Source organism: Odocoileus virginianus, chromosome X, assembly GCF_023699985.2.
Source record: "Odocoileus virginianus isolate 20LAN1187 ecotype Illinois chromosome X, Ovbor_1.2, whole genome shotgun sequence".
NCBI lineage: Eukaryota > Metazoa > Chordata > Mammalia > Artiodactyla > Cervidae > Odocoileus > Odocoileus virginianus.
Window position 1 is genome coordinate 39,160,411 of NC_069708.1, and position 20,797 is coordinate 39,181,207.

The following is a 20,797-nucleotide window of genomic DNA, read 5'->3' on the forward strand; positions in this document are numbered from 1 at the left end:
TTGCAAAAAAGTAGTAAGAAGGTTTCACATTTAGGTATGCTTGGGGCAAGAATTATGACCTTCCTTAAATTTATAGTATAGAAAATGCTCTGCTTATTGAGCTTCTGTTAGCACAGTATGGATATCAATCTATGTATTTAAGCATTTTTAATAACTGTCATTTCCAATGATTTTCTTGTCTAAACAACATACATATAATAGAGTTTCACAGTGGACAGGACATTTATCTCTTTTGTTAGGTGATGCCTTTTCCAGCACAGAAGTTGTATAGCCTGTTGTATGTCATATAATAACATCATTAGACTCTTGAATACAACTATCATGTAACATATTTGTTGCATAAGTTAATTTAAGACACTTTTGTTAGACATAAAATATAAAGAGGGAGTAAAATGAAAATTAATGCAGTGTGGAAGGATATTATGCTTACACATTATATATCAAAAGACAAAAGGTATTTTTCAACAGTGCTCTATTTTAGTCATGGGTCTAGCTCTTTGCTATTATCTAAAATAAGGATTTGAATTAAACTAAGTGATGATCAAAAAATGCAGTAAGCCTTACTAACTCTCCAAATTATTATCATTATAATTTTTACTCAATCAAAAGCTGAGCTAAAGTTTTTTTTTTTTTTTATCCAATGATGCAGCTAGAACTGGAATTGAATTTATAGATTCTCTGTAACTATTGGACTAGAACAAAGCCAGTGTATCAGAATAGCCTCTAAATGGAGCATATATCATTCATTTCACACATTGATAGCATAAAATATTTTTATAGTATGCCTATCATTGTGAAAGTGAAGTGAAAGTCGCTTAGTCGTATCCCACTCTTTGCAACCTCATGGGCTATACGGTTCATGGAATTCTCCAGGCCAGAATACTGGAGTGGGTAGCCTTTCCCTTCTCCAGGGGATCTTCCCAATCCAGGGATTGATTCCAGGTCTCCTGCATTGCAGGCAGATTCTTTACCAACTGAGTTACCAGTGAAGCCCCTTAAGCCTATTATTAAGATACTTTTAAAAATAAGCTTAGAACACTAACAACTTTGTGAATTTTGTCACTTTGATATTTTTTACAATGATTAAGAGGCTTTTTTTCCTCTTTATTCTGGCTTACAATAACTTTTAATTCCCTACTTAGTTTAACTTAATATTTAATGAATAACTTAGGATGGATTGTTCTTTAATATATCTGGTAAATGTCAGCCTTGTTATTTGGCTTTATGGCAGTTTTATTTATTAACAGAAATTGAATTCTCTTTGGTTTGAGTTCTGCTGTGATTTTTCACCTAGGAAACATTTTCCCCCCTTTATGAAAATAGGAACTTCCCACAGTAAGCATAAGAAATGAAGAACTATTTTCTAATCATTTGATAAGACATTATTCAACATTAGGGCTGTATGCATCTGAATAAACAAAATTATGTGGTTATAGTGTGTAAATTTTTTTTTCCTGAAAGAAGAGAGAAATATTTCTTGAAGAGAGACAGATGGCAGTTATGATACATTGCTCTTCATTTTGGGAAATATATTTTAATAAGACAACTTTCAGTTGTAAATAGCAGTTATGATTTAAGTAAAGACCTTTTTTTGCCCTGTAAGGCAAAAATATTATGATGGTAAATGATCACTAACTATCCAGATATAATCACTTTATATTGTACATATCCCTACTACACTGCAATATTTAAAATAACACATTTCAAACATTATTTAATTAGTTGAATTGTTGCAATTAATAATTAATTATTCTAAAATCTGTCCATATAGGTTTTTTTCCTGACAGTTAGCTTCTTTTTCTTTTTTAAGCTTCTTGATCATAATTAAAACCCATGTAGATTTTACAGGGTTTAGAGGTGGAGGATTTGAAAAAGACCTGAAAAACTAACACTGAATGCCTAGAGCATTGGGCACATCGAATATCAGTTGTTTTGCTAACATTGTTAACTGAACCTGATAACTCATGAGAGAGAGTTTTTTCATACAGAACCAAACTCAAATGCTTTTCCTCAAGGTTAAATTACAGCTAGAGAGAGTGATATTACATACACACATACATACACACACACATTTAATCTTCTATTCTACAATACCCTTTACTCCCTTTACAGACAGTAAATGTATTGTCTCTTATAGGAATGTATTGCATTAAAATTATATGACAAAAGTAATATACACTTATTACTATCACCTGTTGGGGAAAATCAGGATTTTGAAAATTGAAGAGGATGATAGGAGTAAAAGGCAAATGTTGTTTTCTAATAGAATGAATCCACTATTATTGCTGTCATTATATTCCAGCTAATGTTCAGCAACAAGTTAATACCCAATGACAATTGACTTTAAGACTGTCTAATGGTCAATATTTGATATATGTAAAAGCACAGTTTACACTGAACCAGCTGAAAGTACTATTGAAAATAGTATATAACTAGAAGACACAATGTTTATCTCCTGTATTCCTATTGTTCTTTTCTTTCTTTGAACATGGGCCAGATTCTCAAGCTAGTTTTGATTATGTTTTTCTAGCAACATATGCTAGAATTTGGAACAGTACAGGGAAGGATTAGCATGGCCTCTTGACAGAGCATGTACATTTGTGAAACAGTCTTTACATTTATCCTACTCATCTTTAAGGACCAGATCAAATGCTACCTTATGATGAATATTTCTTTTTGTGCTCAAAATGCATTGTTTATGTTAGCATTTTAGTCATTAGTGTACATGTGTGTTTTTATCACTGTTCTTTTTTTGTTTCTGATTATGTATGATTCATCTTTATACTCCCCATAACATCTAGCATTGTGTCTTGTGCATAGTGGGCACTCAAAACATCTTTATAGAGCTAAATTTTTATGAGTCATTTGCTGAACATTAGCTGCAGTATGCACTTGTGCAAATACACAGACTTATAAGTTAAATGAGAGATGGTAATTTAAATTTACCAGTTGCTCTAATTTTGGGAGATTTCTGAATGTCTAAATGATAAAGGAATTGGTGACAAATTTTAGAGAAGGGAAGGCATTGTGTATGAAAGTAGAAATGTCTCTGGTACGGGCCTCACTTTTTAAAGCAAGCTTGTGTTTGGAATTCTAAAACAATTATCCTGATTATTAAGAAATAGATTCAAGTAAAATATTGTGACAGTTGTTCACCTTACCCCATTATGTTTGTGTTATTCTTTTTGTTATATGTGGTGAGTTATAAGTATATCATTTTCCCTTTGAGTCTACAGAAGTGACCTCTTTTCTCAGTATGTATGAAAGATTAAAGGTATCTTGTAACAGCTTATAGCTCATGGGGGAAAATATGTCTTTGCATCTGTTTGCTTGTAGACATTGTCCTATGAAAGAGTTTCCATTTTCCATCCAAATAGTATTTAGGAAAAAATGCATTCTGGAAATGCTGTGGGCATTTTGTTTTTGCCACATCTGAAACTTTCCAAGTGTTCGGAATGGTCGATTCCCCACTTTGATATTTTCACCTTCATCTCTCTCTCTCTCTTTGTGTATGTATATCTATGTATAATGTATGTATGTACACACATAGGTATATATCTGTTACTTTTTTACCTTATCCAAATATGTCATGTTAAGCAAATGGTTGCCTTCTGTCAACTTGAAGAGAATATTTTTAGCTTAACTGGTTTAGCTGGTGATGCTGAAGCTCAGTGATGATTCTGTATCTCTCCTGTAATCTTATAACTTTCCATAAGTGGAATAAAAATTGTTGAATTGCCATCATGATACAATTTCATGAAGATTAAGTGAAATTTTCATCTCTGTTAAATTTAGCTGAGTAGAATCCATCAAACAGTAGTAGTAGTTTTCTAAGTGTGCTTGGAGCTCTACGGATGTGCAAACAAAGGACCATGTGGAGGTAACTTTCTCCAAGTTATGAGTAGGTATGGTTTTGTGAGTTGCATGTGCCTGTTGGCACTGTTGGCAGTTTAGCACCCTGGGAAAGGCATTGCTTTCAAACATGAGTAATTGATGAATTGTATGTAATATGCAAATGTGAATGCATAAATCTCCTGAATGACAGCTTAATTTATGTGAGCTTTTAAGAATGTGGGATTAGATTTTAATTAAATATCTTCAAAGGCACCCTGACTTATTCAGTTTTTTGGCTGATGTCTTTAGAAAGAAGTGGGAGAAGGTTTAAATCAAAATTTTACACATATTATCCACATTTTTCAAATATGTGGTCACTGTTTCATAGAAAAATCAGGGTATTTAAAGAACAAAGGCATTTGCCTTTAATTATAAGAACACTGCTATTTTATTACAATGGTTGCAGTTTGTCACATGTGATAGATATGAAAAATATTTGGTTTGAAAGTTAATGGCTTAAAATGTAAATGTAGTTTTAAACGTATTTCAGACACTACCATATATTTTAGTATGAAAAATTGAACAATGTTAATTACAGATGACATTTCTTAGTATAGACTATTAATACTGTATATGACTTCCTGTATGTTACTATCTTAAAAATATTTAAAATAGTCAATGGAGACAGAGCTGACTATCTGTCTTTACTCTTAGATATGTAGTGTTTATAGATGTAGCTTTGTGTATGTATAGTTTTAACCTCTGTTTGATCATAGTATTTCTACCATCATGTAATATAAAGATTAGTATAAAAGAGGCAATTTAAAAATCTTTGAAATTTTCCACTTAATCTTTCTATGTGATCACATTTTGAATTAAAAGGATGTAAATTTAATAGAGCCACTTAAAGTTTACTGTAAATGTTGTTCTTTCTTTTAAAATATGTTTCAACCTATTTATAGCTTATAGTAAATTACATTGCCCATAAGTAATTTATAAATCTCAAATAGTTATGGGCTATACCTAATTCTTACCTGTTTTTCCTATATATTTGCTTTCTCTTAATTTACATTGAAAAGTTTAATTGTTGATTTAGAGAAATGGTACCTATATGTCTTTGCTTGAATATGCTTTTCCTCTAATGTATCATTGTAGTAGTTAATTGTACAAACTCTGGAATCATATGTCATAGGTTCCAAATCCCAGCTCTGACACTACCTGTTGTGTGACTTTGGGCAGATCATTTAATTGTGCCTAAGTTTCAGGATTTCTGCCAGAATGAGGTGACAATATAAATCATTTAGAAATGTCCCTGGTACTTGGTAAGCTCTATGCAACTTATGTTGTTATTTGTTTCCACTGTTTCTGTCATACTCTCATTTTTTGCCATTCAGGCCTATCTCCTCTCTGGTCCCAATTCAGCTTCATTCTTATCTCTGTGGTTTAGTATGGAATGGATCTACCATGTATCCTCTTCTTGTCCAGGTCCCATCCAAACTTGAGACCTGACTAAAGGGTCCTTTCCTCCATAAAATCTTCACTGACTCTTTCCTCTGAACTATCTCCACCTTCTCTTAGTTTTCCTCTATCACAGTCTTTGTTGTTTAATCATTTACTTATCTCCCTTGTTTGCACCAGGCTTACAGGTGTGAAACCTAGGGTCTACTTATTTGGTTTCTGCAATGTAACTTAAAAATTACTCCTAGTGTGAAATACTAGCCCCTTTTATATATTTGGCCTTTATCCAAGTTTGATAAATTGTGGAGCTGCAACATGTTTCCAGCCTCAAGTGAGATGAGAGGACCATACACAACTCCCCACTTTCAGGCCCCTGCTTGTTCTGTTCCATCATGGTTGAGTTTGTTTCTTCTACTTTGAGGAAGTGCTCCTCTGTCTTCCACTATGTTGAGAAATGGGTTTCCCTGTTGGCTCAGCAGTAAAGAATCTGCCTAGCTATTCCAGAGACACAAGTTTGATCCCTGGGTTAGGAAGATCCCTTGGAGAAGGGGATGGCTACACACTCCAGTATTCTTGCCTGAGAAATCCCATAGACAGAGGAGCCTTGCGAGCTATAGTCCACAGGGTTGCAAAGAGTCAGGCATGACTTAGTGACTAAACAACAAGTTGAGAAATACATGCATATGATATAGTGGATTCAGAGTCAGACAGATGATAGGTACAGGTTGGATTTTTTGGCTCGTCTTCAGCAACCTAGCCTTTCTGAGGATTAGTTTCTCATCTTAAAATAGGGACAATGGTACCCATCATATGGAATTATGTAGAGAAATACAAGTGCCTATATTAATTTCTGATTCTTTTCCTGGGGCTTTCTGGTGGCTCAGATGGTAAAGAATCCATCAGCAATGCGGGAGACCTGGGTTTGATCCCTGGATTGAGAAGATCCCCTGGAGGAGGGCATGAAAACCCACCCCAGTATCCTTGCCTGGAGAATCTCTGTGGGCAGAGAAGCCTAGCAGGATACAGTCCACGGGGTCACAATGAGTCAGACACAGCTGAGCGACTAAGCACACACATTAAGTTGATGTGAACCTTAGCATAATGCTCAGCACATGCCCCAGTGGCTCAGCAGTAAAGAATCTGCCTGCAACTGACTGTGAACCATCAATTGAGATAACTCACTACCTTCCAACAAACAGGGGCTCTGTATCAACCTAGAGGGGTGGGGTGGGGCGGGAGATAAGAGGAAAGGGACATATGTATACCTATGGATGATTCAAGTTGATGTTTGAGAGAAAACAACAAAATTCTGTAAAGCAATTAACCTTCAATTAGAAAATAAATAGTAATAAAAAGGAAGCTGCCTGCAATGCAGGAACTAAAGGAGACATGAGTTTGATCCCTGAGTCATGAAGATCCCCTGGTGGAGGGCACAGCAACCCTCTCCAGTATTCTTGCCTGGAGAATCCTGTGGATAGAGGACGTTGGTGGGCTACAGTCCATAGGGTGGCAAATAGTCGGACACAACTGAAGTGATTTAGCATGCACACACAGCACATAGTAGGTATTCATTTGTCAGTCCTTTTCCTTCCTTTTAATCACCCCAAAACAGTAACAAAACTCATAATAATGGCTGTACAATGGAATTAAAACTCTTCCTTAACTGAAATCTGGGGAAGGACGGAGAGTTTTTCCACGAGCACTGTGTGACTGAATTTTCAAATTTCTTCTCCTGGAACCAGACTGTATAGTTGCCTAATTTTAACACGTACCATTATTTTTTTAAAGAAACTAAAAAGAACCAAAATCAGGATGCATCTATTTGAGACTTTTTTCAGTTAGAATATGGAAGCTGGCTAAGCATAAATACTTAGGCATTTCCAGATCTCGAAGAAGATAAACTCTTCTCCACTGTGGCTCATTGGAATTGGACTCACTTCCAAGTGTTAATTTCTCTTACTGTAATCATTTCAACTCTTTGAAATAGTCTATTATATACTCTTTTCTGTTTGATTTTGTGACTTGAGTATATTTTTTTCTATAACCTACATTTATTTGCGTGTAAGATACTATGTCAGAAACCGTGGTGGGCCCAATGATGAAAGTGGTAAGCCTCACATAAAACTGGCCATGTAGACCTAATGTTGTGAGGAGGTCTTAAAGAGCACTTTGCACTAACTAGGGTCTTACTAAATATATTCAGTTTGATATTTCACTTCCTAAAGAATAGATTTCTTTCCCAGAGCATGCATATAAGACTGTTTGCCTGCATTTATTTTTCAAGCTCACCTTTCTTATACATGACTATTCTTTATTGAAAATATTCAATGAAAGTTTTGTTTAAAACTTTCTCTTCCTCATCATAACATACATTTAGTAAAAAAAATAGCATTTAGAAATAATAAAATGTCTAATTATAAATGACCTCTTAACTAAAACCATTTTTATCAACTACATAAAATAGGAAATAAATTATGATCTTTGTCATAGCAGGAAAGTGCACAAAGTTTTTTCTCCACAGAGTAAAAGTTGTGAAATATTTTTCTATTGCAACCACTACTCAGATAGTACAAATGACATAAGAGTTTAAAGTCAAGCAGACTTGATTTTGAATTTACTTACTATCTGGGTGACATTAGGCTGATTATCTAATCTCTATGTTCTTTAGATTCCTAATCTGTAAATTGAAGATAATAGTATCTGCTAGCAGAGTTTTGGCAGTTATTATATATATATATATATATATATATATATATATATACACATCCATGTATTTTCTATATCTCTATCCATCTATCTCTCACTTATCATACTTTATATATCACACTTTATATATCTATGTTTCCATTTATTTTTGCTTTTATACAATCAAATTCAACTCAGATGATTTTAGACATGCATCATTTTTAATAGTCCAGATTGGAAAAATGAAGCAAAGGAGAAATGCTTATAATGATTGTTATGGAAAGGCCCATGGGCTGGAAATCAGTAAACATAGTTTGCTATCATGGTCTCTAACTAGCTAAGTGATTACAGATAGGCATGCCATTTCATCTCTTTGAGCTTTAGTTTCCCTATGTGTATGAGGAATAATTTGCACTGTCCCCTAAGATTCTTACAGCTTTAATGTTTTAGTATTCTTAGATTCGTTGAGTCTTGAGTTCTTATAGCACAGCGAGTCAGTATGCTGGAGATTCAGGATGCGTGGGCTCTGATCTGTTTCCCAACATAATAGCTGTATGACTTGGGAAAGGCACTTATATCCCTTGAGCCACAGTTTCCTGATCTTTAAAATGAGCAGGATAATAATCATATACACTTTGTAATGTTGTTAAGAGTATTAAATGATTTGACATACATAAAGAACTTCAAAGAATTCCAGATATATAATAAGTACCTGGTAAAGATTGCATGTTATTATTATGCAAAATTGAAGAGGACATATACTAATGAAATATGTTCCTGCTTATCTCACATCCTGATGATACAAGCATATATCCATAAGGCAGTGGATCTGTGAGTATAGCCAGTAATCCAGCATGATACTTCATCTATATATTTTGATATTGGGATCTTAATTTGAATCTGCACAGAACTAAATGACCTGTATTTAGGCCTAATGTTATATTTCCTTATATAGTTAGATATCCTTTTATGAATTCATATCTTACATTTTGAAATTACTTGAGGACAACATTCACGTCTTATACTTCTTATTGTCCCTCATTCAGATCATCTGACATTAGACCTTGCCCTAGTAGCTGCTTAGGAATAGTTGATTGATGATACAGATTTTAATCCTTTTTGGAGTAGCTGCATTAAAAAAATCCAAAGTTCTCATTTTTAAGTTTAATATGATTCTAGATACATATATATATGGAAGAATGCACCCTAAATCATGATGAGCAAATAACAATATTGGGCAATATGGATGATAAAGATTATAGATGACCTCGCTTCATAAATTACATTTTAGCCTAGACTACTTTCACTATCACATTTCTGATTAATTTCTTCCCCAAATAACTTATCCTTGCATATTATATTCCTATATGCTAAATGCTCATTGTTGCGCTATAAGGTTGGAAAGATACTGTCTTATTGTTAGAAGAGGAAAATTCTCTGCTGATGGAATTAGAAAGTCTCTCTAAATCTATTCTTTATTATTATTTAGAATGTTTACTTAGTATGGTATGCATGAGTCCTTAAAACAAATAGTCTAGAAAATTACTTGAAATTAGCCTCTTTGGACAACAAGAATATTTACTCTGTCATTAGTATTTACTTAAGGAAAAGCTATATAATCAAAGTCAGGAAGTCACAGTTTACTTTAGAAAGAGTCTTAAGCTCTTTTTGCTTGCTGCCATTTGGACATTGTTGAAGAGCACATCCATGTGTTTTCTTATTCATTTTGCTATTTATTTCCTCTCCATTTGTTTGAATTTTCAGAACATTCATTGTAAAATGGAGACTAGTTATTATGTATTCCTTTTTCCTTAGTAGAAAAAAGAATAAGTGCAGACATCTCCTTAAAATATTGTAGGTCTCATTCTAAAAACAAACAGCCCAGGCTAACTTTATAGAATGTAATAGTGAATGAAAAAAGGTAAACTTCCATTACTAAGCCCTGTGCTGGGGGCAGCTGTGGATCCTAGAGCAAGGTGCTATCACTGGCCTCATGATATGAAGCAATACATAATATGAAAGCCATTTCTTGTGGCTCTCAGAAATATAAATAGAATGTCAGTCTGACTATGTTTGAATAATAATGCCAAGAAATGTAATGCTGGTTACTAGCAATTGACTTAGGTCAAGTTTGTTTATTTCTACTAGAATCAGACCAAACCTAGATACTTCAGTCCCTATTAGTTATCCAAGTTTGAGATGGCTATGTGCTGGTTAGGTTCTATAATGATTTCCTGTGGCTTAAAACTCACCTTTAAAAGAGATTCAGTAGGTCTGTAGTAAGAGCTAGGCAGTTGTAATTTTTAAAAGCCTCACGTGTAATTCTGATGCATTTATTGAATTGAGAATCACCAGGTTACTCATTTCTATGATAAAAATTGTCTCCCTTTTCCATTTTCTTCAGGATGAACTACTTTCCCAGTGAGACTATAAATTAAGTGAGTAATGTTTGCTGTACGTCTCAAAGTCTTAACATTGGTATATTTTTTAAAGTAGTGGATTGTAGTACATCTCTTATAGAAGTAGTGGGTCCTTTCAATTAATGCCTGATAGATTCATGAATGTAATTGTAGGTGACTTGATTTGGAGGATTGGAGCTGAAGATCACTAACCAAAATCATAGCATATGTAAAATACATTGAATCAGCCTAGATATTAGGAATAACCTCCAGGTAGAAGCAAATTGAGTTTCTTAATATGTATTATGCACTCAATATACAGAAATCCTTAGAATATAGAATAATTCCACAAGAAAATACAACTATAGCCTAAAATGTAAAAAGTTTAGTCAGCCAGTCTGTCTTCTGGCTATTTGATGTACATAGTGCATTTTATTCCAGATGTTTTACTTACATGAACATAACCATTGTACAGAATAAACTTCTTTTAACAGGTGACTGAATTTCTCCTTATTTGTGTAGGTATTTTGTTGCACTACAGTTGCCACTTCAGAATGTTAAATCTTTTGTGAAATACAAGGATCCCTAATTTTTTATAGAACAACCTCTATGCACAGTGATGTCACTAAGAGTGGTCATAATCAATATTCAAATAATTTATACAATAACACAAAATATTTCATTTAACACAATGTTTGCTTCTATATGAAAAAAGAAACAAATCTTTATTTTGGCAGCAAGCATTTCCAAAGGAAGCAAATGTTTTAGTCACTGTGGCCAAAATAAATATTTTCTTTAAGTCTGTTAAGGCAGCCAAATGTTTTCAGAGCATTTTCAAAATGTTTCCACCCTTTATTTTCACAAAGAGAGCCTCTCTCCTTCCCACCAATCACCCTATGGAAATATTTTGAGAACATATTTTGACCATGAAAACAGCAAAACATTTTAAAAATGTTGTCTTTATAAGTGTCAGAAGGATGCTCTCAAAGTTTAAGGAAGATTAAGAAAGGTGATTGAATGGTGAAGTTGAAAGAATACTAGAAGTGATGAAACTAGATATTAGCTTTGACTCAGTAGCTTACTTTTTAGGTGATCAGCTTACCTCTCTTCAGCTTTCAGTTTGTTAATCATCAAGATGAGGGAGTTTTACCTAATGCCATATAATCTGCATTTTGCATTTCAGTAAAATATCTATCGAATACATGAGTCTTCAAAAATCTATGTATTGTCTATATTTTAAATAAAACATGGCCCATATCATAATTTTTTCCTAATAGTGAATTTTCTTGCCCTTGTGTTTTATTTAAATAAATAAAAATAAATAAAACAAGGATAGTATTCTGAAACCTGAATTAAGTATTTCCAGTTATGTGTATGTACTATTTACCATAGCAGGTATGGATGGATTCAAATGTTTTCTTCTATAACACAACTGTCTCTAAAACCAGTTTGAATGATTTTCCTCTTTGTCTCAGACGTGCATCTGTCTTGAGTTAAGTCTAATGAAAAGGAAAAAGGTGAATATAAACACTAAATGAACCATGAATAGTAGTTTTTCTTCATGTTATCATTTGTGGTTTAAAACTTTAGATTCCTTATGGAGTTTTAATGAGGTTTACTCAGACAATATGGATAAGAAGTTTGAGAAAAGCAAAATAAGATACTCATTATGTACTATCCTACAGTGAAAGCAAAATATACCAATTAAATAAACTATATCAATTTAACAGTTCTAAGATTCTTAATTATAACACTACTACCAGTAATAGCTGTCAAATTATTAAACACAATTATTAAAGACAATGTACCAGGTTGTGTGTCTGTGTGTGTGTATCTTTTATAAAACTCTGAAAGGTAGGTGTTAATACTGACGTTTTGCAAATTAAGAATCAGAGACCAAAAGGTTAAATGCCTTGCTTAGTATCAAATTACTTGCCTAGGTATAGCTGGAAATAGGCTCAAAACCTGGTCTATATAATATTAAAGGAATTTAAAACATCTTTGGTTCTTTGTTACACAACTGCCTCAAGTAACAGCCTTTATAATAATAATGCGATAGATAGGTGAAGGGTATGAGCTGGACAGTTTCATTAGTTCCTAGAGACCTTTTCACTTGGATTTTAGAATGAGACTAAGACAGAAGCAATATTGATTGTCCTGACAAATGATCTGTCCAAAGCAAGGCCCCAGAGTCAAACTCTGGCCATAATTCTTGGAGGTCTATTTCATGCCTTTTGACTTAGAAGGCCACAAGATGCTTTCAGCCCATTAGTGTGACCTAAATGGAGAGCATGCTAGCCCTGTTGTAGTATGACCATGGTGTTATCTCTGCCCCATGGAATGGCAGTGAAATCCACATGGCTGCAAGTGAGCAAATAGTATAGCAAACTTACATGAAGATGTAGCTGTGGCATTTTGCATAAATGGAACAAGACTTTAGCACCTGAAGAAGGATATTAGGAGGCGCATTTAAAAAATTATTTGTAAGGACTGCTCTTGATTTGAAACTATTTCTAAATTAGAAAATTTATTTTCTGGCTCAACTTTTAAAACTCACAAAGAGTTAGTGAGTGATTGCTAATACCCCAACATTTTTTTAGCATCAGTAATGTATGTAAGTAAATAGAAAGAAAAACAGGAAAGTAAAACATTAATTACATTTTAAATTGGAGAGTTATATGAAGATACCTGACTAGGATATAAGAAATGTCACAATAAAGATGAGTGGAATGAATGAATGAAGTGTTCAATATGAATAAATGAATAAAATTCAGAGCTGTGGTTGGGCACCTAACTCCCAACTTTGACATCTTCCAATCAATATACTTAATATTGTATTTATTTTGGAATAAGCCACTATACATATTTTCTTCCTCTGAATCACCAAGTGACACTTTTATTGCTCTTCACCTTGTCTTTCTCAGACTTTTAAAAAATATCAATTAAATGAGGTTAAAAAACAAGAGCATCATTTGATGCACCAATATTTACATATTAATATATATATTATATGATATATATAATTGATATTATATATATAATTTATATATATATATATATTCTAGACCAGTGTTGTCCAGTAGAAATATGATGTGAGCCACAAATGTGATGCTTAGTGTAACTTTAAGTTTTCTAGTTTCCACATTTAAAAAGTAAAAATAAATAAGCAAATTTAATTTTAATATATTCTATTGGTCCCAATATATCCAAATTGATATCATTGTGACATGTAATAATATAAAATTATTAATGATACATTTTGCATTATTAATTTGTTGTACAAATATTTTAAAATCCAGTTTGTATATTTATTTCACAGCATGTCAATTTGTACTCACCACATTTCAATTGCTCAATAGCCAAATGGGGCTACATAAAATAAGGGGTATTTTGATGTGTAAATTTCTGTATTTAAGCTGTAACTATTATAATAAAAGTATAGTTTAAATGAAAGAAGTGAATTACTTATAAAAGCTAGAACTATGATAAACTATTTCTTTGATACCAAATACATTATTATTAAACAGGTTAGTGAGTAATCACAGTTTTAGCATATGTCTGAAAAATGACTGTACAAATATAGTTTGCATTTACATGTAGATGATTTACCAAAACATTGATAGCTATGTTCCTGGAATTGACATAATGTTAGCACATTATTAGCATTAAATGTTTTGGAAATGCTTTTAATTGCTGCATATCACATTATCTGTATATTCCACAATATACATACTGTGAAACATTCCTCAGAACTGTCCCTGCTTAGGAAACTGGCAGTTATTGTACTCAGCAGTCAACCTTGACCCTTTTTATTTTGGATTTTAATGTAAGTAAGAATCATACCTGTTTTATAGTTATGATTTGCTGGTTTTATAGTTATGATTATAGAAATCACACCAGACATAAACCAATTCATTCATATGCCCATATTTTCTCTTTAGCACTTGAATGTTTACTCTTTTGCCTGCCTGTTGAATAGAATTTCTCTCAAAAGTATATAATCTCACAGTCTGCAATGTTAAATCAATTCGTTATTGTCCTTGTCACTCTCAATCTAGTCAGTTTTAATTTATATATTACTTATAAGTAATTGTTTCTGGTTAAAGGTTGATAACTCACTTGCTTTGTATTTCTTTGTTGACATATCAGTTCAGTTTAGTTGCTCAGTCATGTCTGACTCTTTGCAACCCCATGGACTGCAGCATGCCAGGCTTCCCTGTCCATCACCAAATCCCAGAGCTTGCTCAAACTCACGTCCATTGAGTCAGTGATACCATCCAACCATCTCATCCTCTGTTGTCCCCTTCTCCTTGTGCCTTCTATCTTTCCCAGCATCAGGATCTCTTCCAATGAGTCAGTTCTTCCCATCAGGTGGCCAAAGTATTGTGGTTTCAGCCTCAGCATCGGTCCTTCCAATGAATATTCAGGACTGATTTCCTTTAGAATGGATTGGTTTGATCTCCTTGCAGTGTAAAGGACTCTCAAGAGTCTTCTCCAACACCACAGTTCAAAAGCATCAGTTTTGAGTGCTCAGCTTTGTTTATAGTCCAACTCTCTCATCCATATATGACTACTGGAAAAACCATAGCTTTGACTAGATGGACCTTTGTCTGCAAAGTGATGTCTCTGCTTTTAAAAATACTGTCTAGGTTGGTCATAACTTTTCTCCCAAGGAACAAGCATCTTCTCATTTCATGCCTGCAGTCACCATCTTCAGTGACTTTCGAGCCCAAGAAAAGAAAGTCTGTCACTGTTTCGATTGTTTCCCTAGCTATTTGCCATGAAGTGATGGAACTGGATGTCATGATCTTAGTTTTTTGAATGTTGAGCTTTAAGCCAGCGTTTGCACTCTCCTCTTTCACTTTCATCAAGAGGCTCTTCAGTTCCTCTTCACTCTCTGCCATAAGGGTGGTGTCATCTGTGTATCTGAGGTTATTGATATTTCTCCTGGCAATCTTGATTCCAGGAACATTAGCATTAAATGTTTTGGAAATGCTAGCATTTCCACTTCATACAGCCCGGCATCTCACATGATGTTGTCTGTTGACATATACTTAGCTTTAAATAAATGATCAGTACTCTGAATGTTTGCATATCAAAAATTTAATCTAATAACATTAACTAGAGTGTATACATGGGCAGCTTATTTATTAACTACAAGTGTATACATAGGCAGCTTATTTCTTTTGAAATATCCTACTCAGATTATAAAAAACAAGTTTGAATTTGAAAAAGTTAATGTTTACTGTAAGTAAGGACATTATTGTGCAGAATGCAGTTGGTTTAGTGTGCTACACATCTACTTTTGTGGATAGTTAATATACAAAAAAGATGAATTATTGAAAATGTAGGAAGATCAAACAAAAATGCCCCTGAGACTCCAAAGGGTGGGAGTTGCTATCGAAGTCTCCATAAGCCACCCTGGCCACTATTTTCCCCATAAAAAAGACAGGAAAGAATTATCTGTATGGAGGCAAGTGAAGGCTTCTTGGTATTATCACAAAGATCCTTATATAATGTTACATAGAAGGAACAGAAGAATCATTTAGGCTGGTATATTCAGCTTACAAATATAGAGGAATGATGTACAAGTGGCTCTCCCAAGACTGTGGAGATTATAATGGTGGTTCCAAGTTTGTTGTAACACTCTCATGCTTCTAAATATGCTTATTTTCACTACTGCTAAACGTTTAGGAAAACAGCTTTCCATATCTTTTCATATATGATGTGTTACTCACAGTTAAGTTTTACTAAAATCAGAAAATTTACATTGTGTTTCTTCATGATATTTCATTGCAGATAGAATAGTTTTATCTTCAGTTATATAAAATATGAAAATTACATGGTCAAATAAACAATTACTTGATTTAGAAAACATGACCACCATGCTTTTCTTTCAGACAGTTATGTGCTAGTAAATGTTTAATAACTGGCTAGGGGTTAGGGTGGGAGTGGAGCCCTGATTTGCAGTGTTTGCTGACTTCTGTGGTATTAACACTCCCAGAACAGCCTATTTCAAGCTACCAACATAATATCCTCAATGTAAAGTTAGGAGTTGATGCAACTGGCACTTAAAATCTGGTAAAAGTTGGTTTTAGCATATCAATGCTTTGAGAGCACAAATGACAGACTGAGGATCTGAGTCAAGGTCTTTTTTTCTTCACTTGGGTTCTGTGTTTCAGTTTATTGTACACACATACTCACAGATACATACATGTGACTTGTGAATTTCATGATTTTGCCTATATTCTATTTAAACACAATATCCATCACTTTGGTAATGGATTACTAATTCTTGTATATATTAAAATATTACTTTGAGTAATAGATGCTGGCTCATAGGAGGATGTAAACCTTAACATTAATCATGACATTTCCTGGTTAAAAACAAAAAAGGAATTTCCAAACACTACAAGTAGGAATATTTGAGCAAAATCCCCATGTCTTTGACTCACATTCCTCTAAGAACATCCTTTATTCATATACCACACTAATGTTCATTAAGGAATGAAGTTGTAAAAAAGAAAACAATGCCATTTAAAGTAGAAATCTTGAAAACTAAACTATGAACTTCCAGTGTAGTGCTTTAGAGGGTGGATGGTAAATGCAATTCATTGCAATTTATCTGGAACACAACTTGCTTAAACTTTCTGTAGTACTCTTAGTCAGAGGTGTTTAACCACCAATTTTAGAACACTGATAATTGTACAGTGTTAATGCTTAATTAGTTAAAGGGAAGCACCTGTATTGTAGAGGAAGTGACTCCAAGATTAGACTATATGCATTCCGATTATAACAAAAGACCATTTAAGTAAGCATGCTATTTATCTTTAGGGAAATATAGTTGCTAAGTTGTTGGACAGCCCCAACTCATGGGAAGTAAGTAACCTTTTGCATGTATATTTCATTGCTGTTTTTAACCAATAGATTCCAATGAAGAATGTTTGTGAGCTTTCCTATCCTTCCAGCACAAAGGCAGGTTGGGTGTGCTTGGGACAATTAGATAGATCTATCACACCTTCAGTTTAATATGTCATGCTTTCATTTGACATGTTACCTCTCACCAAAAAAATTCTTTTCATCTCCTAATTCTTTACTTCATCAGCTTTCCTGTATTCAAATGGAAGAGATTATTCTAAATACTTTCTTAACATCTTTCCTTTGCTGCTGCTTTCACATTTATAATTATCCTTTTAAGAAAGGATTAAAAGATTTAAAATGATAATGCTTGGCAACAGACCTAAGGTGAAGCACTATTGTAGTTAATGTGTAAATGATAATGTGTGTGGTTGTGAAGATGGGTTTGTGAAATGCTCCTCTAAATGCAAGAATTCAAAGGAAACTGTACAGAGAGTTTGTACTCTTTAGCGGCTAATAGTCATTGAAAAACATCTCATGATATGTTGTATCTAAAGGGTAAATGACTATTTTAATACACCCAGTAACTTTCTGGGAGACAGGGAGATAAAGGATACAATAGCTTCTCAGCAGGGGTTTGTGACTAGGCACTCAGTCATGTCTAACTCTTTGCCAGGCTCCTCTGTCAATGGGTATTCTCCAGATAAGAATACTGGAGTGGATTGCCATGCCCTCTTTCAGGGGATCTTCCCAACCCAGGGATTGAACACAGGTTTCCTGAATTGCAGGTGGATTCATTACCAACTGAACCACCAGGGAAGCCCCAAAATACTGGAGTGGGTAGCCTGTCCTTTCTCCAGGGGATCTCCCCAACTCAGGAATCAAACACGGGTCTCCTGCATTGCAGGTGGATTCTTTACCCGCTGAGCTACCAAGGAAGCCCTTAGAAAGGGTTTAGGAGAATGCAAAATCCCTTCCTTCCTCACTGTTACTTTGAAGTTTATTTGGAATGATTAATTTTCCTGTGGCTTAATGTAAATTGAGAATTAAATAGAAACTGTGTTGCCTCACTGACTTTGCTTCCCCATTTTTCAAACTAAACCCATGGAAGGATTTTCTAACCAAGTACATTTGAAGTGGAATCAATCCTTTTATTTAAATATTACATGAAAACTAAAGGAAAATATTTTCGGTTTTTGTATTCTGCCAATTTTCAAAAAAGTTTTCTTTCAAAAGTTTAGATTGAAAAAACATTCAGTGTAATTATCTCCTGTTCCACTAATTGATAACCCTTCCACCTGCTAATTTTGGTATTTTAAACCAGTTCTGGGAGAGTCCAGGAGAAAAATCAATGTATTTGACTCTTGCTTGTACCTCCAAAGCTCCAAACAAATCTCACAAAAGTGCTTATATAGCACAATACAAAGCATCTTGATAAAACAAGAAAAATAATTCTCCCTCCATCCCTTCCTTCCTTCCTAGAAGATGTTTACTTTGTACCAAGGATTTTGTTAGGCACAATCAAGCACTACATGTTCAGTAAGGGATAGTCCCTATCGACAAGAAATTTAGAGTTAAACAAGTAGCTATAGTCTATTATTTACATCTAATTTTTTTTTCAACAGACAGGTTGGGACAAGATGCTAACTTTACCATGATACTGAGATGAATTTAATTTACATTCATGCAATGCCTGGAAGGATTAAAGTGTTGTACACATGCAGGAAATGCCCTGCTATTCTGAAAATGGAAAGAGGGTTAGAGTGAGGTCATCACCAGCTCTTTCATGAGGTGGATACTAACATTGTCTCAGTATGCCCCATTGATGGGGTTAAATTGCCAGAATTGTTTAAGAATTTTAAATCTTCTGTGGTTCTGACCTTAATAAATGTTTTTTTTTTTCTCAAAAAGTAGAAACAACAGGTTTTTACTGCTTAGAGCAGGTTTTGAATTATATTTTGCAATTATATATTAGAAACAGGTTAGTTGAATTTGTCTTGGAAAAATTATCATTGATGAAATACTTTTAATTTTAAGATATAAAAGTTTATTTCTATCTATATTCTTCTGCCTTAAGGGGGGATGTTATTTAACTGCTTGTGTGTTATTGTCTATCCTGCTGTGCCAGAAAATAGCATTCTCTGAGTTGGGAAGATCCCTTGGAGATGGGAAAGGCTACCCACTCCAGTATTCTGGCCTGGAGAATTCCATGGACTGTATAGTCCATGGGGTTGCAAAGAGTCAGACAGGACTGAGTGACTTTCAGTTTCACTTTCAAAGCAAAAAACAAATAATCTCCAGAAAGAGAAAGTCCAAAAACAATGAATATATACACTGAGATTCTGTCACAAAAAGTATTTTCTAGTATAATAATTATAATAATATTAATATGAGTAATGTCTAGGGCTTCCCTCTTAGCTCAGTCAGTAAAGAATCTGCCCACAATACAGGAGACCCAGCCAGGTTCGATTCCTGGCTCAGGAAGATCCCCTGGAGAAGGAAATGGCAACCCACTCCAGTATTCTTGCATGGAGAATCCCATGGACAGAGGATCCTGGTGGTCTACAGCCCAGGGGGTTGTAGGGGAGGTTGTCTGCAAGCACCAGACACAACTTAGCAACTAAACCATCACCACCACCAAGAATAATGGTCTGGATAATGATATGAAACAAAAAACAGAAGCAAAACCACACCAAATAAATGCATACTCTCATTTCTCATTTATAATCACAGTTCCCTCACGTAAACTTAAAAGGTTTCTAATGTATTTTTACACCCTTTCCTTCCCTATATTGGGAAAAATTTTGTCATTTTAAGTGGTATATGGTGTACCACACAACTACTTTAATAAAGTGAGAATCTATTTAAATCAGAAAATTCTACTCAAATGTGTTCATACATTAGCTGTTTCTCTTCTTGCACATTCTTTTATTGTGGAGGAACTTAGGGGAGTTTCCAATTCTTCATAATTCCTTGAATCAAATAATTTTGGTGCCCATTCAGCAGATGATGAAACTGAAGTATGGGGAAGTTGCTTCTCAGGGTCACAATCTGAATCAATGGCAAAGATAAATCCAGTTTCTGGGTTCAGTTTCTTGCTGGTCTATTGAATTGTGTTGCTTCATGGGAATCTTGACTTAGGAAGAAAAATGTCTTTTTGGAAAAGTATGTTAATCTGTATCCAGGCTGAACTCTGTCAAGATTTACTTGTGGTGGTTGAATCTACCCAAATTTGAAAGTGAAAATGTTAGACTGTCAGTTGTGTCTGACTTTGCAACCTCATGGACTGTAGCCTGCCAAGTTCCTGAGTCTATGGGGTTCTCCAGGCAAGAATACTGGAGTGGGTTGCCATGCCCTCCTTCTCCAGGGGATCTTCCTGACCCAGGGATTGAACCCAGGTCTCCTGCATCACAGGCAGATTCTTTACTGAGTCACCAGAAAAGCTCAAATTTACCTGACTTCAAAATGAAAATGAGGAGGGCAGGGAACCTTATAAATTAATCTTGATTGCCATGGCCACCTTGAAGATCTTCATGCCTATTTACTAAAATTTAGTAACTTAT